Below are 18,033 nucleotides of genomic sequence, written 5' to 3' on the forward strand. Positions count from 1 at the left end.
TCACGAAGAGTCGGACACGACTGAACAACAACAAGGCCCTTAGCAGCCATCAAGCTGAACTATAGTGGAAAATAGATGCTGTATACTGTTTTCTACTGAGTGTCTTGCAGTTCAGTAGACTGTACTTTGAAGATAGTTTCACGATTAGTTATCAAAAACATGGGGGAAAATCCTCCCTCTAAACCATGAAACATAGCATTATGAGAGCAATGGATAATAAGAAAGAAAATTACTAGACGGTCAGATCACCTTGAAAAGCTAGATTGTTTTTGTTCAAAAATAATAATAATAATTTCCACTTGTTTCCACTTAATTTCCACTTGTTTCCTCCTGAAATGATTTCAAACTTCATAGTTAGAAATTTGCCATTTCTTGTAAACTGCAACTTATTGCACTAATTGTGCAATAGGAGACAACCCAAGTTGTACATACTTTGCCCTTTAATTCATGCATCCAAATCAGTCTGAAAAATATGCAAAGCTAATTAACAGTTATATTGTTAAGCATCTACACCCAAGCATGTTTAAACTCTGTGTGTGTGTGTGTGTGTGTGTGTGTGAGAGAGAGAGAGAGAGAGTTGTAAAGTGAGGAGTATAAAGGAAAAGAGGGGGAGGATCATGCTCATCAGTGTGATAACAAGCTTTTGTGGTGTTGTAGTGATGTCATATGTATTAACATCACTGCCAACGATTTTACATTCAGTGAAGACATATGGAAGCTTCCAAATCAGTAAGCCCGAAATAGACTGAAGGTAAAAGTAAGGAAGGTTTTGGAACCCATAAGTTGTAGTGGCATTTAATCAGTGTGTCCCTGATTAAACCTCTTTCCAAATGTTAGCCTACATAGTGCTGCTTAGTTCACTATAACCACTTGATGGCACCCTTTGATTTAGTACATTCCACATTAGGGAGGAAAAAAACAGTGCAGTGTGGCTGTAGTATTTGTAATGGAATAACATGTAAGAACTAAAGACTGCGAGGTATCTGGTTAATGTAGAGATGAAATGAATGAAACAGCAAGGCTAAGCTTTCCTGACCCTTCATGAGAGAATAGATGAAAAAAGGGAAGAATAAGCTATTGTGCTAAAGGGAGATGATGAAATTCAAGATCCACACACATAATCTCTGGCTCAGCCTCTGAAATGTTAATCCCTGGGTAGAATTATTTTGAGCTGTAGATTGCAATTTATCATCAAAATGGCATTGTGTCAAACAATACTTCTTGTATGTGTGATATTCAGAACTATCCAATTTTAATATAAAATGGTTCACAGAGCACTGTTTAACATTTAAGTAGCAACTCGTTAAACTGGGGGGGGGGGGGGGGTTCTGCCACTTTCTGACCAGGGGTTTACCTAAAACATGCAGGGCTATTTTCTATAGACTTCTCACAGAGACTTACTTAACTACAGTATCTTGTGTATGATCTAGTTTGGTTTTTTTTAACTTAGATGGATTGAATTGCTTAATAACAGCTCTAATAGTTAACTGGCATCACGATCTTTAGTAGAAGAGATACTCTGCCACAAAGATATTGGATTCCCATGATTTGCTGATATGTTTAGGTTTTTGTTTTAGGTTTCGCCTAGCTCATGTATAAATTTATTTGGGAAATGAAGGAAAGTATTTCCCCCACTAGTTTGCATAGTAGAATGTTCAGATGCATGTGCCAGCAAAGTTAGGAAACATTGTTATCTAGCGGCCTGTTTTTGATTTTTTATAGAAAAGAGGGTTTTTTCCACTTTGAATAAAGAACATGAAATCAAAGATGAGTTGCCCAAGCCATCAGTAGGAACAAAAACTTTATATAGACTTGAAATGAATTATCGAAATGCAGATGAAATCCTTATAGATAATTGTGAGACAGCTTTATTGCAGGTAAACAATTTCCTAGTTTTCATTTTATGTTTATTAAAACTTTTCTACACCACCTTTTAGCCTTAACAAGAGCCCCCAAGGCAGTTTACAGTAATAACAAACTCACTAAAACAACCTTCAACAATGAAGAAATTTAGAGCTCAAGCTTTAAATCAGGGGGAGCAGAGAGTTAAAACCTCATCATTTAAAAAAACATTAAAAGCCATCAGGAATGGGCATTCACATTCTTCAGTTGTTTTGTTTGTCCAGGTTCCTTACATGTGGCTCCACTGGAATCCTGTGCCAGCATAATGCGATGATAACTGAATATCTAATCTTCTGTTTAGGTGAATGTTCTACAGTCATTAAAAATGAGAACTGTAATATGTTTCAAAGGAGCTTAGCAAAATTATATTGGTATTCTTGGGGGGGGGTGAGAGAGAGAGAGAATTCCATCATATATTCTAAGGGCCAAACTACATGTGACATGACAGTTCAGTGATCTGATCTCTTGGCATTTTCATTTTTATTTAAAAGCAGCCATGGGTAGCTCTCAATTGAATTGGAGCATGCTCCCCCCCCCCCATTACCATCTTGCCAATCTAAATGAACCCCTTTCCCCCTAATCTGCTGCTTCCCCTACTGGAGGGAAAAACACAGGTACCTGTATCTGCTATGTAAAGTATAGACTGACCCTAAAGCTGCCATTGACTGGTTGTGAGTGAACAAGTGAAAGAATTTCAAATTGAGAAGAAATAATATGGATGCTTCTGAAATTTCAATATCTAGTTTGCACTGTAATCCTAAACATATTAACTTAAGTCTCTTTGGTTTCAGTGGGATTTACTTCAGAGTAAGTGTTCTAGAAGTTTCAGCCCTGAATGTGATGAGTTTTACAGGAGCAAGTAGTTTAACTTTTTTACCCGTGTAAACTTTGTTTTTACTCTGCCAACTAAAATACAGTGGAATTCTAGATATTTGAGAGGATTGTTGATGAAGAACAATACCTGCCAGATAACTGAGCTTTTGCTTAACTGAGAGGGGGTTTCCTATCAGCTATTAAATTCTGACAGGGCTAATTAGCACCCAGCAGTTGTTTATCTAATCAGTGCTAAATAGCTGATGAATGCTGATGATTGAGGAGGAGGGAAAGGGGGAGGGGGAACAGCAAAGAGAACTAGTTGTTAGTCCCTCTTCTCCCAAATGTATAAATTTCGGATTTTTTTTCTAAAAAGGAAAGATGGATATTAAGATACTTAAACTGATTCTTGGTCCTTGAAAGGAGCTATGAAAGAGATGTTCATGATTTAGCTGGATTTTTGGTGTTAATTCCTCTAGTCTTACATTGAAACATTTTATAATGGGTCTTTTGGCAAATTATTTTTACTTTGTAAAAGGTGTATTTTCTTTAGATACAGTCCAAGATTGTATTTCTTTTGCAACTCTGCTAATGTAACTGTACCGTTCTAAACTCTCCTCATGTGCCACATTTCTGTTTAATTTGGATGCCATATTTGTTCTGGTGGAATTCAGAACTGCTGTATAAATATGTGTTTTTTAATTTTACAAAATTCAGCATGCATATTGCATACTGTACTTGCACATGGCACACAGTAATTAAGAACAGACATCCTGCAGTATTAGATAACTTCTGTACATTTATTTATATCCTGCCTTTCTGCTAAAAATGGTGCTCAAGGTACATGCAGCATCAACACCATGGCTTCCTAAGATTATAACAAAAAGTGGATATACTTCCCCAAATATTTGATTTTTAAAAGTCAAATACAAGCTTTTCACACTGCCATTCTTTTGTTGCTAAGTCAGCATCCATATTGTAATGAACGAGACCTGCATTTGATAAACCGATCTGCCCAAAGCAAAATCATCCCATTAACATTCTAAAAAGGTTACAACATTGGTTTGATCCTATATATCATAGGTTGTGCTTTGTTAACCAAAGAAATACCTGCTAAGAAAATAGGATAAACCAATTTGGGTTTCCCAGTGAAGTATAACAGAATTTCCAGTGGTTTGAATGGAACTAGATTGCACTCATAGATGTTCATATTGTAGGATTTCTGTTCTACTTCTTTCAACTTAATCCTATACATGTCTACTCAGAAGCAAGTCCCATTGAGATCAGTGGAGTTTACTCCAAGGTATATGGGTACAGTTAGTAGTATAAAACAGGAGTAGGCAGAAGGTAGATATCCAGATGTTTTGGACTCAACTTCCAACATTCCTGACCATTGGCCATAATAGCAAGTGCTTATGGGAGTTGAAGTCCAAAACATCAGAAGATTTACCTTCTGCCAACCCCTGGTGTAAGGCATGGATAAAACCTACTTCAGATGAATATAAGATGAAGATGTGTGTCAAAGGCAATTTAGATAAGTTGGCAGATACCTTGGGTTCTTGAGGCCTGTGTTGTGCTTGTATTTGAGGATCAGCTCATATTGATTGTATAAATATGGTGGAAAAGTTTAAACTGTGAACCGTAATCTTTCATTGTAAAAAAAGAAAAAGAAAAAGCGTAATTGGCTTACTTCAGAGTAATCTTGTAGATTTCATGCTGATTAGACTTGAGTAGGAGTTTTGAGGATTGTTCCTGAAATCAGCTTCAGGTTCTCTTATTCGTATCATGTCAGCAATTGGGTAAATAGGACTTTAAATCAGGAACTGTGTGGAAGCAAGTTCCAATACTGGGACAGTTTGCACAATTGAACAGCCTACTGTGGTTTATTTAAGCCACAGCGGGCTGTGGTGTGTGCAGCTTGTCATGTCATGCAAACCTGGGCAGTGGGAGTTTTGCAAGGCTTAAACAATCCTTGCATAACCCAACAACAGACCATGGGCTGTTTTGATCACATGAACCGGATCACTGATAATTCCTTAACATGCTTGTTACCCTAGCACTTTCACATGTTTTTGTTCTTGTACATTTTATGATTAAGCAGTCTTCGTTTGCTTCATTGGTGGCAGGATGGACCAAGAAAAATACATCCCTGCTAATAAGCTTAAGGGGAGTGAGTAATCTAAGTCATATATAAGTTGCATGCATACAGTGTAATGACTTCCTCCATTTTTTCTTTTTACTATAGCCTTGCTAGTGTATAATTTACGTAACCTCACAGCTTGCATTACCTTAGTAGCTACAGCACTGATTTCTGATTTTTCAGTAATTTCTTTCTCCTATGGATATAATTGTTCTTCTGTTTCAGTTTTCAACAGTTTGTCATTTTTCAATGAACTGCATGATGTTTATTTTTTATTTTGCATGGAATGTGTCTTTGTCAGGAGAAGGTCACTAAGAAAATGTTCAACATTATTTTAAACTTTCTCATTCAGGTGGCAGTGTGCCTCGTCAATAGTTGTTAGGTATTTAAATACTTATATGTGTTTTTAGTAATGTCTGAATTTTGATGAGAGTAGTCATTCATATGTGGACGTTGACAATCCCAGACACTTTTTGTGGATGTTGGAAAACTCAGATACTTCAATGAATGTTTGTCAGCATTTACTTACATATGTCTGAAAAGCGGAGTGTGTGTGTATTTGTGTGTATAAAAGGCATCCACAAAATTAGTCTGAAATGGTCAGCATTTGCACATGAACATTGACAGGCACAAAATTTTGACATTCACTATAGTATATACATACAAGAAAATGTGAACAGGAACTTTAAATGTCAATATAAATGAAATGTTAGGAAGATGGGAGGTGTAGTGCAACACATCTGAAGGCTACAGAACAGCATAACTATTACAATCTGAACTTCCGTTTTCTAGATTTCCTGCATACAGTCACTTCATGCAAACCTGCCCTCCCCAGCATCATCCCACACAATGCAATACTATGTATGTAATGTTTCCATTACCAAAGCTGTGCTCACTCATATGCTTTAGAGGCACAACAAACTATTAATCAACTTTTTAACTTGCCTTGTAGAATATAATTTTATGAATCAGGTGTGGGATTATGCTTGAGTAATTATAGGAAGTAAAAGGTGAAAAGGTTGGCGTATTAAATTGTGAAGTATTTCATAGCACTTTTGCTCACTGCCTTTTCTTTTCTTTTTTCTTTTAAGAAAAATTGCCTTGGGCAAGGGTAACATAGTTACATACCAGTTGTTCTGGTCTCTCTGCTTCCATTCCATTCACAGGACCTTTCTGCAGTCTTCTTTTCTGTCTTTGCCTTATACAAAGAAAAACCATCCCTTTTTCTCACCGATCTCTCTCTCTCTCTCTCTCTCTCTCTCTGGACTATAGTCAGTCAGTAGTAGTTGGGAATGAAGTTGGTATTCAAATTTTCCCTAGGAAGGGAAATATTATTATTACTATATTATTATGCTATAATTTCATAAAAATCTTATGCTGAAACACTTCCTAGTTCGTTTGTTTATATGGTTTTGTGAGAAAGTCAGGGATACTCAAGTATAGAATAACGCATCTACTATTTCCTTTTCTTTTTTTCGACATATGTTTAAATTAGTTTCACCTCTAATTTCCAAAATAATAAGCCTGGGTGGCCTTGGTGTGTTTGGAGGATGAAGACATTCAAGGGTATTACAGATACTGTTTCGTTGGTCACAACTTGCTTGCTTCCCACTCCTGTGAAGCACCAGTCTGTGTGGGCTCCATGGCTCTGGAGCAAACGCAAAACTGACATGTTTGAGGGATCTTTGGCAATTGTGGAGGCTGGGAGTGTCTGGGCAAGTAATTGTTTTGTTTGTTTTAGAGGCATGAATAATGGGAGGTATCAGCAGGTAAGTTGTGCAGTTTCCCTGAGGAGACATGTGTCATATTTGAACCACGGGTGTCCTCCACCCTCTCCCATCAGCAACGCTTATCTAGTGCTAAATCGAAATAGCATGCACTTTTCACCAACCTTTGCACATAGAAATCCCATCTAAAATGTCCCCTCTTTGTTTTTGATATTCTTTTGAGGAAGTGTGTGAAAGGTGGGTATACAGTGGAAGAGGGAATGCACTGTCAGTGCTAAGACGAGAGGACTGAGAATTCCTAGTTTCTAGCTGCTTGTAACTGGCTAGCTGTAGCAGGATCGAGTTGGCAATGCGGACCTGAATGCTCTTCCCCATCCATGACTTGCCCCTACTAGTCATGCCTAACTGTGCATGACTAGAGTTGGATCAGAACCAAAGTCTTGTCATGCCAGGGCAGAGTACCAAGAGAGGGAGTGTAGGCCTGGCTGCCTCAGCAGTGGGGACACATTCCTTTACCAGAGTGAGAGAAGGCTTTTTTTGCCCTCAATGATGTTTTCAGGTAGCCAAATCCAATAAGACACCATGATGGCACCACAGTCGCTTTATGATTCCTGACTGCCTGGCATCATGCGCTGAGGAACAAAGGAGCCCTAAAAATGCCACTGAAGCAGCAACATGTCAGGGCTGCAAGCCAGCACAAAAATTGTGAAAGATCACTAACGCGAGGCTTTTTAAAGGGGTTGTTTTTTTTGGCACTCGTTGGAATCCCATTTTTTGCCTTGAAAATGTTCAAGTGCAAGAAGTTGATACAGCACTACTCTTATGAAACCCACCCTTTGCTTTTGGAAGTTGTGATGAAAGCAAATCCATGCTGTATCTATATCTTTTTAATCAACACTAGTGCTGTTGATGTTAAGAAATAGGTAAAAGTGGCACAACTAGCTACTTTTACATATTGCCTAATGAATATTTTAATGTAGCTAAAAAGCTTACACACACCTTTGCAAACAAAACTAGGTATAATAAATGAATACTGCTTTAGCTATTTTGTTACAACTGGTACCGTTGTTTTTGAATAATAGAATACAGCCCTAAAAGGTGTCCGTTACATGCAAACATTACAACTCTTATTACTGGACCTCAACTGTGGTTTTATTTATCTGAATTTACAGTGGATGATGGCCTCACTTGAGCATCCCCCTCACATGCTAATTGTATCTGTCTTTTTCATTTCTGACCATGCATTTTAGAAATCATAGATAGCATTTTATGTAAATATAGTTCCCATTAATGGCAGGCAAGTTTAAAATTCATTAAATGTGTTCATCAGACTTTGCTCTTAGTGCAATTCTTGAAAATAAGTTCTAGCCCACTTTGGGGTAGGGGGTTACTATCCTCTCTGCTGATGCTTGAATCTTGTGGGAGAAAGGTAAGATAGGGTGCATTAATGAAATCCACAAGCCCCTCCCACTCCCCCCTTATTTTAGCCAAATGATGCCCCTTGTAGCCTTCTTAAAAATAGGTACCTAAAGGGCCAGACGCCCTCTGGCCTATCTGTAGTAATTAAAGCACTGCTCATGTAAACTTAAGATAGTCAATGACTGAACATCAGGGGTCTTCAAGGGGACAGGGGAGGGGGACTAGCTCTTTGAAATTTACAAAAAACGCCCCTGCCTCATTACCTGAAGGTGATACTTATCTTAGGTAACTAGCTTACATGCTACATGACCTGTCTTTTTGGCCTGTTAAAGCAGGTGTATGCCAGTATTAGTAAGGTGGCTTGGGGGGCACATGTTCAAAGAACACATGAGGGGGGCCATTGAGCCCCACAGGCTAGCCTTATCTGTGCTCCCACTCTCCATAAATTTAGAATACATCAGAAGGGGCTATACACATGTGCCTGTGTACATGAATAAAGCCCCTTCACATGAGGGGATCATGGCCCAATCAGGATCTCTTCTTGATCATGCCAGAGTGCAGGACACGGAATAATGGCCTCAAGTTACAGGAAGCCAGATTCCGGCTGAACATCAGAAAAAACTTCTGACTGTTAGAGCAGTACAACAATGGAACCAGTTACCTAGGGAGGTGGTGGGCTCTCCCATACTGGAGGCATTCAAGATGAGGCTGGACAGCCATCTGTCAGGGATGCTCTGACTTAGATTCCTGTATTGAGCAGGGGGTTGGACTCGATGGTCTTATCACCCCCCTCCAACCCTACTATTCTATGATTCTATTCTATGATCTCCTCTTGCATGGAGGACCTTGATTACTATATATCAGAACCCATGTAGAGCATCTTCTGTTACATTCTAAATGTGTGGATCGCAGTGTAGAGCTACCAGGTTCAGCAGGGCACACCCACCCAGCCCTGTAGCTGCCCTCATACTTTATTTGAATGCATTGGGGTGGGGGTCATCTGAAACCCCTTAATGTTTACCCAGCACACCTGATTATTCATATGTTTTAAAGTTTCTTTAGGCCTTTCAAATAATGTGAGCATATCTTGTATACCAAAATGGGAATCTGCTCATAATCAACAATGTCTATAATATATAACAGTGGCTTATTTTATAACTTTTTTTTTTTCCAATTGTGACTGCACTTCTTACTCTAAAGGTCTGATGCAGCTAAACAGTCATTCTGCCACTTCAACACTGGCAGTGAAGAAGCAACCATTTATGCCAGTCTGGAAATGTACTTACAATGCTAGTGGCTTTACACAGCATAGGGTTTCTTACTGTAGCAAATAACATCCTTGAGGGCTGCTTCACTCATGACGATTTTCCTATATCAAGACAATCTGTAGAAAAAGTGTAAATCATATAAATGGTCATGCGTGTAAATTCTTTAATGGGGGAGGTAATATTTACACAAGTTTGGGACCATCTCACATGATGGTGCATACAGATTATCTCCATTCCAGGAAAATGCCATGTGTGAAGTAAATTATGAAAGCAATTATGAGTATGAATACTGGGAAATCACCTGACCCAGATAGGTTTCCAATTGAATGGTATAAAACTTTTTCCAACCTTTCAGTTCCAAAACTACATCATCGCTATAACCATTTTTTAAAATCTGGCTCTCACCTTTATTCGTTTAATGATGCTTATATAACTGTAGTCCCTAAGCCCAGCAAATATCATACTCATAATTCTAATTTTCTGCCTATTTTGCTAATTAATATTATTAAAATATTAACTGCTGTTTTGTTAAATATTACAATATTAAGTGCTATTTTAGCTGATAGACCTCAAGACGGTATTACAACATTAGTTAGAACAGATCAGATGGTATTTATCAAACATAGAAAGGGGGTGACAATCTTAGATTAGTCATAGATCTGTTAGCTTTAAATAGTGACAGAACAGACCTGGCCGCCATTGTCTCTTTGGATGCTGAAAAATCCTTTGATAAAATTTGTCAATTTATTTTTGCTACTTTGACTAAATTTAGAATTTTTGAAGTGGGACAGAATTGTATATTCATTTCCAAGAGCTACAGTTATGACTAACAGTTTTTTTCAGGGGGTTTTCCTCTTGAGAGAGGAACTAGACGGGGATGTCACTTTCTCCCTTGATTATGTTTGGAACCTCTGGCTTGTGGCATTAGACAGAGCAGTTATATTCACGGATTTGTGCAGGATTGTTTAGAATTTAAAATTAGTCATTATGCTGATTATCTTAATTGGATGCAACTTCCAATTAAAGATGGTGGATTTGGTTTTCTGGCTCTTGCTTTATATAATCAGGCTTATCTGCTGACTCATATTGAATTTTGATTTTTCCTGTCTGGATTGGATTTTCCACCATGGTCAGTTTTGGAATCTTGTGTGGTTCCTCTCTAAATAGATGGTGCTAGGTTCTAGACATAAAAGAACACATAGGGCTCCTCCCACAGTTTCTTCAGTTAGAGATGTGTGGCATATAATGTCACATCAATTACACTTTGATCCCATTTTCTCATGCTAAATTGACTTGATGGGGCAATCCAGAACTAAGCATTGGTAAGAAACAGTTTTTGTGGCGGACATGGACAGATAAGGCAATTTTTACTTTGGATCAACCATGCCAATGAAGAGTTCTTCTTGTTTTCTTTCCTGCATGCCAAATATGACTTCCCATCTATGGCTGAATGGCAATACTTGCAATTGCAGTATTTGTTAGTACCTAGGTTTGACCTGGCTGCTCAGTATCAGAGTCTCCATCATTATTGGAAGCACTTACTGAATCTGGTCAGGCAAAGGGACCCATGGTCCATGTCTATCAATGCTTATTATTGGTGAATAAATATGATATACAGAGTTTTAAGCAGGAATAGTATAGGGAATTTGATTATCCCATTCTGCTCAGTCAGTGAGTCACCACTTTGGCATCTATACTTAATGTGTCTGTGGATCTTAGGCTGCGTTTTATTCAGCAAAAACTTTTGTTTCATGTCTATTGGACAATGCAATGTCTGTTTAATAAGGAATTGTCTAATTTGGATAATTGCTGGCAGTGAAATGTAGCTAATTGTTCTTTTAAACATGTGTTTTGGAAATGTCCAGTAGTTGCTTCTTTTTTGGAGGAGGTTAGTGTATAGATAAATTTTGTACTGGAGCAGTCTTTAATATTCTCTGATATATGCGCTCCTTTAATTATTTACCTGCTTCATGGAAGTTAATGAACCATCGGCATAAGTGGATTCTCCATGCCCTTTTGACAGCAAAAAGACAGATATAACAACACTGGAAGGATAAACACTCACCTGCTATAATGCAATGGATTGAGGATACGCTTTCAACATTTGAACTGGTGGCATATAGATGCCACCTTCAAATGTATACTTATTTGGATATCTGGTCCGCTTTTGTTGAAACAGATGTATAATTGCTAGAAAGTTGTATTTTCTTATATGCAATTCATATGTATGCATTGCTATGGATGTATACAAATTCATATACATACATACATATTCTAAAACCCTCAGTTTCAAACATTACAATATTCTAGGGAGAAAAAAAGAGAAAAAGATGAGGTTACATACAAATTTCAGGAAAAGCAGACCAGATATCCAAATATAAGTCCATTTGCAAGTGATGCCTATATACCATTCTTTCAAATGTTGCTAGCATTGTTAAGTCTTCAATCTGTTGCGTTATAGGTGGTGAGCTTTTATCCTTCCAGTACTGTAGTATCAGCCTTTTAGCATCCAAGAGGGTGCAAAAGATCCATTTACACTGACCATGTGTTACATTCCAGCAAGCAGGTAATTTAAGAGAACATGTACATCAGTAAATATTAAAGAGCTTTCCAATACAAAATTTATCCATATAATAACTTCTTCCCAAAAGGGGGCAACTATCGGGCATTTCCAAAACATGTGAATAAGAGAAGCGTTAACTGCATTACACCTCTAACAATTAGCCAACTTTGACAAACCTTTATTAAAGGGGCATTGTGGCGTCCAAAAGACCCGGAATAAAAGTTTGTGCTGAATACGGTGTAACCGAAGATCCATTGAGATATCTGATACAGACGCCAAAACGGTGGTCCATTGTTTAGACAAAATAGGACTTTCCAATTCCCTGTTCCATTCCTGCTGTAGACCACGTGTATCATATTTATTCAGTGATAATAAGTATTTATAAACTTGAATCGTGGGTCAGTATACCTGGTCAGCTTCAATAAGTGTTTGCAATAGCAAAGGAGACTCCGAGGCAGTAAAAGCAGCACGACCGAATCTAGATAAGAACAAATATTTCAATTGCAAATATTGCCATTCCGCTGTAACAGGCAAATCAAATTTATCTTTCAAAGTTGAAAATAGTGAAAACTCATCATCAACACCCAGTAACTGATCCAGGGTAAATACTATTTTATCTTGTCCAGGTCTGCCACAAAAACATTTTCTTTCCAATTCTTAAATCTGGATTTCCTCATAAAGTCAATTTAGCATGGGAAAATAGGTCAAACTGTAATTGGTGTGACATTATACACCACACATCTCTAACTGCCAAGGTTGTGGGAGGAGCTCTAGCTGCCTTAATATGGTGAGAACCTAATGCCATCCATTTGGAGAGAGGTTCCAAACAAGAAGATTCCAACAGTGACCAAGATGGAAAATCAAATCTGAGTGGAAAAGACCAAAATCTAGTAGAGATCAGCAAATAAGCCTGGTGGTATGTAACAAGATCGGGAAAACCTAACCCATATTTTGCAGTTCTTATCTCATTTTAGCATGGAAGATATTTCAAAAGCTGGAATAAGCCCAATGGTGTGTAACATGATCTGGAAAACCAAACCCACCTTCTTTAATTGGAAGCTGCTTTTTAAAGATACTCTTGGTGGAAAGGAATCCCCCCAAAATTTACAAAACACAGCATTGCAGTTTTGGAAATATTTGCCAGGTATAAGTATGGGGATCCCATGTATAACATAAATAATCCAAGATATAGTGTTTACTTTAAGTGTATTAACCTTACCCCACAAACTCAACTTTAAAGATGCCCATCTATCTATATCTCATGAAATATCATTAATCAACTTATTTAAATTTAACCTAATCATTTGAGATATATCTCTAGATATAATTATTCCCAAATAAATAATAGACTCTGGGCACCATTGAAATTGCCAATTGGCTAATACAGTAGAGTATACCCTATCTCCAATTGGCATTTCCAATTTTGACCTTTGAATTGAATAGCCAGACAGTTCACCAAAGGTATTAATCAATTTTGCCAAAGCTGGAACTGACGACTAAAGTTTCAAAATAAACAACAAAAGATCATCAGCATAAAAGGCTAATTTTAAATTCTAAGCCAAAATGGACAAATCCATGAATACTACTATTTATACTACTACATGCCAGGGGTTCCAAGCATAAGTTGAATATCAATGGGGAAAGTGGACAACCTTGTTTAGTGCCCCACCCAAATAAAAAAAAAAAAGCCAAAAATAAACTGTTAGTCATTAATTTTGCTCTTGGAGCCGAGTATAAAATTTTAACCCATTTCAAAAATTCTATAGGAAAACCAAAATTAGTCAATGTGGTAAACAAATTCCAATGAATTTTGTCAAAGGGCTTTTCTGCATCCAAGGAAATGATGGCTGCTGGTCAGTTCTTTCAGAGTTTAAAGCAAGTAGATATACAACTAATCTAAGATTATCAGTCCCCTGTCTATTTTTAATAAATCCCACCTGGTCCGGTCTAACCAATGAGGCCAAGATTGCTATTAATATTGTGATATCTACATTAATTATTGATATAGGTCGATAGTTAGCACAATAGGTATGATCCTTGCCAGGCTTAGGAATCATGGTAATATAGGTGTCTTTTAATGATGAAGAAAGGGAGCCCACCTCAAAAATATGGTTATAGAGGCAGTTTAACCTTGGCACTAAAAAACTGGAGAAAGTTTTATCCCACTCAATTGGGAATCCATCCAGACCGGCTGATTTTTTCATAATTGCATTAATAATTTCCTCTAAATGCAGAGGAGCTAAAAGGAGCTGTTGTTGTGAAGAATCTAAGCGTGGAAGATTAATCCGAGAAAAAAGCATCCATATTTTGCTCTGATATTTTGCTACCAGTACTTTAAAGATCAGAGTAAAACTTTAAAAATTGTGTGTTTGTGTCTGTAGGAGAAGTATATACTTCACCACTCTCATCTTTAATAGCTAAAATGACATTTTGATGTTGATGCTCTTTAAGATGATGTGCAAAGATGTTCACCATTTTCTCAATATTTCTGTCGTAAACAAGTCAGAGCAAATTCTGCCTGCTGTGAAAGAATATTATTCAGCTCATGCTTAGTGTTCAGCAGCTCTTGATAAAGTTGTGCAGTGGGGGAAATGGCAAACTGAATTATAAGAGATTTCAGCTTCTTATTTAAAAACGTCTGTTGAGTTTTTAAAAGTTTTTTCGTAAGAAGCATAAGCAATAATTCAGCCCCTTATAAAAGCTTTACTGGCCTCCCACTCAGTGGCACATGAACCCACTGTACCCTTATTAAAATACTCTGTTAGTTCAGCTAACTTCTGAGTTTTAAACTTCTCATCACTGAGAAGAAAAACTTTAAGGCACCAAAGACCGGGCTCCTTAGGAGTGTCATAAAATTGTAGTTCTAAAGATACTGGGGCGTGATCTGACTCTATCAATGTGTCAGTCTTGCAATCTTTAATTTGACATGCTAAAGATGTAGAGATCAAAAAATAGTCTAATCTAAAGTAATTATGGTGAACTGGTGAAATAAAAGTATACTCTATGTTTGCAGGATGTAAAATTATCCAAGCATCAGTTAAACCATATTCTATCATGTAAGCCTGGAGTGCCAGTCTCACAGCAGACTGGGTCTTAGGAGAAGGTGTACTCCTAACAAAGGATCTAAGACCTCATTAAAGTTCCCACCCACAATCAAATAATCATAAGCGATACCAATAAGTTTAGCAAAACAATCATGAAACATAGACAGAGAATTAATATTTGGCCCATATTTATTGATCACAGCAATTAATTTACCCATATACTTCCCTACCAGAATCAAAAGACGCCCCTCAGTATCAAGAATCACCTGTTGAACTTAAATAGAAAGTTGCTTATGAATTAAAATCGCAACCCCTTTACACCATGTTGAAGTATTTGTAACATAAGCCTCACCAACCCAGTCTTTTCGCAACATATATTCATCTGCAGCCATCAAATGGGTTTCTTCAAAGAAAAAGAAAAAAAAGTCATGTCAACATTAAGCTCTCTTAACTTAGAAAGAACTCTTTTCTACTTGTTTACATTTCGCAGCCCCTTGACATTTCATGAAGTCATGTTAAGCATTGAAAAAGCAAAAGCAAATTATTTGTCCCTCTGCCCAAACACATCTTTCTAGATTTACAAAAAATAACTAAATTTGTATAATATAAGTGGCATTACAAATACATCCTTAGTTTACATTTAGGACTAATCATTTCAAACATCATCAGAATAGTTCTTATTGCATAGAAACTGAGAAAAAAATTAAAATTATTCAAAAATATAAACAATAATGGAAAATTTAAAAAAAACAAAATAAAACCCAAATACTCTCATTTGTGTCCACACCTTTTATCTAATACCAAAAAGAAAAAATGCCAACCCCCCTAACAAAACAAAAAACCCCTAAACCAAAACAAAAAATAAAAGCTTTTGTCCTCCGTTTGGACTAACATGCAACTGCAATACTCAGCTAGGCCCTTCCCTCATACTGAATACACAGAGCAACATTACAAACAAGCAAATTTAACCATCAAGAAATATAATTTCATATAAGAACATATAAGAAATATAAGAAAATAATGATAAAAAGGAATAGAAAACAAATAGTATTGAAGTAATATTTTATCTGGAGAGAGACATAATCTTATTAAACTAATTTGAATATCATAGTTACATATATCTATGTTTAATCGAAATATGTAAATAGACATACTCAAGAACACAAATTATATATACGTGGTTATATATATGCAAAAAAGGAGGGCAGGGGAAGAATAGAAAAAGAAAAAGGGAGGGGGGGAAAGGAAGAAGCAATAGAATGTGATGCAGTTAGGTCTGTCATGTCACACAGACTTGATATCAGAAAATGCCAGTGCAAAACCAAAACAAGATATGAAAATACTGACTAGAAACCAAAAAAAAATAAGCAGCTGAAGTCCAAACTCAGGGAACTGAGGAAGACAGATACTTAGTTTTAATTTTAATGCCAGTGAGAAATGATTCTGCAGCATCAGAACTTAAAAACCTGGGCGGGTGGTGGGGTGAGCCAGAAGAAAGACGTGGGTTGTGTGAGCTCCTCAACAATACATGAGAAACTGACTTAAAAAAATGGATCTCTAAATCTAAACTTATCACAAATACAAGGCTTAAACAGCAAACTGGCAAGTACAGCTGAACTTAGAGGAAAAACATTCCTGGATTTCTCTAAAATTAAAATTAAAGAAGTGGGCCTACCTGAAGAAGAAATAGAACAACCTTGCAAGATGGCTCCCAGCAGCAGAAAACTACAAACGCAGAGGAACCAATTGAGTGGAGGGCTGAATTGGCTTCCCAATTTACCAAGCTTAAAGAAGACATGTTAGAAAACTGGAAGATATTTTGGAACAAAAATTGGAAGACACTAATACTAGAGTAGAGGTGGTTGAAAGTACAGCCTCACAAGCATTTAACCTTGCAGCTGCAGCAAAGAATAAAACTGAACAACTACAACAAGAAAATAGTCAGTTTAAGATGAAATTAGAGTAAGCAGAAAATCGGAGCAGACATATTAATGTGAGAATACGAGGACTGATAGAATCAGCAGAAACGGGGGAACTAAAACCCTTTTTAACACAATGGATGTCATCATTACTACCAGACTTTCAAATAAAAGAAGAATTTAAAAGCGCACACAGAGTATTAAGACAAAAATGTGTAAATGCTGACAAACCTTGTGATGTAATAATCTGCTTTGCAAGATATACAAAGGAAGAATTTATGCAAAAGATAAAACCTGCAAAATCATACAATTTAACCGAAAGCCTGCCTTAATCTTACCAGACCTTGCTCCAGAAACGATAAAAAGCGATAGGAGTTTCGCCCATTTACTAGAAAGCTACAAGAAGCCGATCGTGGGGCTTTCTTTTCAGCATTACAATTAATGATAATGGTGGCCATTATTGGGCAACAGCTTTAAAAGAAATGGCCCAGACATTCAAAGCTACCAAAATAGACTTACCTATAGAATTTGCATCAGAAAGAATCCTGACAGGAGGAAGCATGAGCATGGAACGTGAGGAATGGGGTTAGCTCACAGGCAGAAAACGCTGAGAAGAAAACTAACAGAAACTGACAGCGGAGAGGAGTTACTACCAGCAAGATCCCAAAGAACAACTCAGTATAAAAGAAATAAACTCCTAAAAAAGTCTAAGAGGACTGTGTGCTAGCAGAGGGACTGTAAGTAACATCGTACATAGAAATCCAATTAGGTTTAGATGAGAAAGAAGAGAGAATAGTAATTTGTTATGAAACTTTATGCTTTAAAAAATGAGGATGTCTCATGAAAGACTCAGATATAACCATTCTTAATATCTAACTGCATTATATATCTTGCTCACTGTAAGCTCATATTAGGAAAGCATAAACAAGAGAAAACCTGGGTGAGATATGATCACCCGGGAAGAACTTGCCTGTGTTAAAACAGGGAGTTCAGGGGGAAAGCTATTCCTAAAGGGACAAGCAGCATATGTTGGGGAAATGCTGCAGAAAGATCCAGGGAGGGAGGGAGGGAGAAGGGCGAGTTGTGGGATTGTTCTCTCAAGGTTTTAGTAGTTTTGTTGTTGTTTAAGCTGCCAAAGAATCTTTATTTGATGGTCAAATATATATGAGTACTAGAAATATAAATGCTGATATAAAGGTAAAGGTGTCCCCAACCAGTCGTGTCCGACTCTAGGGTGT

At 37.2% G+C, this 18,033-nt stretch overlaps 1 protein-coding gene and 1 long non-coding RNA gene across 11 annotated transcripts in view; one reads left to right on the forward strand and one right to left on the reverse strand.

The window, feature by feature from the left end:
* The window catches only part of EHBP1 (EH domain binding protein 1), a 367,326-nt gene that overhangs the window by 110,597 nt on the left and 238,696 nt on the right, over nucleotides 1-18,033 (forward strand). For 2 of the 9 annotated variants that reach the window (XM_084823058.1, XM_084823068.1), the window contains exon 1: nucleotides 16,345-17,532. The exons of the other annotated variants lie outside the window; for them this stretch is intronic. The gene's annotated coding sequence lies outside the window, so the exon portion shown is untranslated. Of the gene's footprint in view, nucleotides 1-16,344; nucleotides 17,533-18,033 lie in introns of those variants that run through there. 9 annotated transcript variants of the gene reach the window in all.
* Nucleotides 1,770-17,477, reverse strand: LOC146358915 (uncharacterized). Of its 2 annotated transcripts, none has more exons than XR_014786171.1 (5): nucleotides 16,552-16,732; nucleotides 15,229-15,279; nucleotides 9,288-9,385; nucleotides 5,984-6,171; nucleotides 1,770-2,212 (listed from the first exon to the last, which is right to left on the reverse strand). It is a non-coding gene; the product is annotated as an uncharacterized LOC146358915 (long non-coding RNA). The 2 variants fall into 2 exon arrangements; XR_014786173.1 differs by lacking the exon at nucleotides 16,552-16,732 and adding an exon at nucleotides 17,315-17,477 and having other exon boundaries at nucleotides 1,851-2,212; nucleotides 15,233-15,279.

This window comes from Heloderma suspectum, chromosome 1 (genome assembly GCF_057233095.1).
Source record: "Heloderma suspectum isolate Gila_16-S chromosome 1, 16-S_ref, whole genome shotgun sequence".
NCBI lineage: Eukaryota > Metazoa > Chordata > Lepidosauria > Squamata > Helodermatidae > Heloderma > Heloderma suspectum.